The sequence below is a fragment of the Petaurus breviceps genome, unplaced genomic scaffold (genome assembly GCF_028583685.1).
Source record: "Petaurus breviceps papuanus isolate PSGF00001 unplaced genomic scaffold, PetGlider_PUasm1.0 181, whole genome shotgun sequence".
In the NCBI taxonomy this organism is placed as follows: domain Eukaryota; kingdom Metazoa; phylum Chordata; class Mammalia; order Diprotodontia; family Petauridae; genus Petaurus; species Petaurus breviceps.
In genome coordinates, this window is record NW_027185784.1 from 17,440,024 (window position 1) to 17,441,661 (window position 1,638).

Genomic DNA, 1,638 nt, shown 5'->3' on the forward strand with positions numbered 1-1,638 from the left:
CTCACTCTCACATTAGATTTTCAAGGTTTCAGAGGACAGAGGGGTAGGACCCAATGGTTTATTATTTTGCAGGGAAGTCATTCTAAGAACAGTAAGAAGCTCTCAAGAATGAAATTTAGAAGGCATAAGCATAAATTGAGATGAGGAAGGGAAAAAAAAAGAACCTGCCTAAAAGGACCAATATGGATATACAAGAAAGTAATTGACAAAATCAGGTTTCTAAAAGACATGAATAAATGCCGTGACTAGGTCTGTATCCCAAAGAAAAATTTTTTTAAAGGAAAAAGACCTATATGTACAAAACTACAGCAATTCTTTTTGTGGTTGCAAAGAATTAGAAATTGAGGGGATGTCCATCAAGTGAGGAATGCTAAACAATTTGTAGTGTATAATTGTGATGGAATACTATTGTGCTATCAGAAATGATTAGAAAGATACTTGCAGAAAAACCTGGGCAAAGTGAAGTGAGCAGAACCAGGAGAACATGGTACACAGTAATGATCAACTATGAATGACTTACTATTCCTAGCAATACAATGATCCAAGACAATTCTAAAGGACTTGTGATGAGAAATGCTACCCACCTTTAGAGAAAGAACTGATGGAATTTGAATGCAGATCAAAACACACTTTTTAAAAACTTTCTTTATCTTTCTTGGTTTTTTATTTTTTTTTGGTCTGTTTTTTCTTTCATAACATGGTTAATATGGAAATATGTTTTATATGACTGCACATATATAGCATGTATCAAACTGCTTGCCCTCTTAAGGAGGAGGGAGGAGAATAAGGGAGAGAGAAAATTTGGAACTCAACATTTTTAAAAGCAAATGTCAAAAATTATTTTTACATGTAATTGTAAAAAACAAAATATTTTTTAAATTAAATTTTTAAAAAAGAATGAATATAGAAAGACTTGCTTGAATTGGATGTTGAGTGAGGTGAACAGAACCAGGAAAAATTATACACAGTAACAGCATGTAATGTAATGCCAAGGAAAGGCAACTTCCCAAGGTTCAAAATACCACCATAGGTGCTCTCCATTTTATTCAGTGACAAACCAAGAACAGAGAAGATCAAAACATGACATCATTCAAAATACAGCATTTACTAAGTGTGATTAAATAATCTCCAAGTACTACCCCACCCCAGGACCTTCCATTCATTCAATCAATTACAAAGTCCCTGTTCTAAATACTACTCCACCCCTAGGCTATACCTTCATTTAGTCCACCACAAAGCCCCTCTTCTCAAATGGAGATTAGTTTCCAAACATAAGTAAAGTACATTCATTTGCTCAACCATAGAACACAGAAAGGTCAAAAGTTCCCCACCCCTGGATCACAATTGAATCTACCCCAGAGTTACATCAAGTTTAAGCACAGCACTTAATACCCAAATGGAGGTCTTTTCTTCATCTTGACAGGAGGCAAGTTCTCAGCAATCTTAGTTCCTGGGGAGACAAGGCTTAGCAAGGCCACAAGATACATTGCCAGTCCCTTCATTAATTCATCCTCTGTCTGTAGGACAGTCCTAGAACCCCTGAAAACATTAGCAAAGCCCTCTCCCAGGATTTCTGTAAACATACAACAAGAAAATCCTTCTTCAGGGCTTCTGAACCAACAGAAAGGTTCCCAGACC

General features: G+C 36.1%; 1 protein-coding gene across 1 annotated transcript in view; it reads left to right on the top strand.

The window, feature by feature from the left end:
- The window catches only part of LRGUK (leucine rich repeats and guanylate kinase domain containing), a 127,847-nt gene that overhangs the window by 108,064 nt on the left and 18,145 nt on the right, over nucleotides 1-1,638 (top strand). The gene's annotated exons all lie outside the window — the stretch shown is intronic.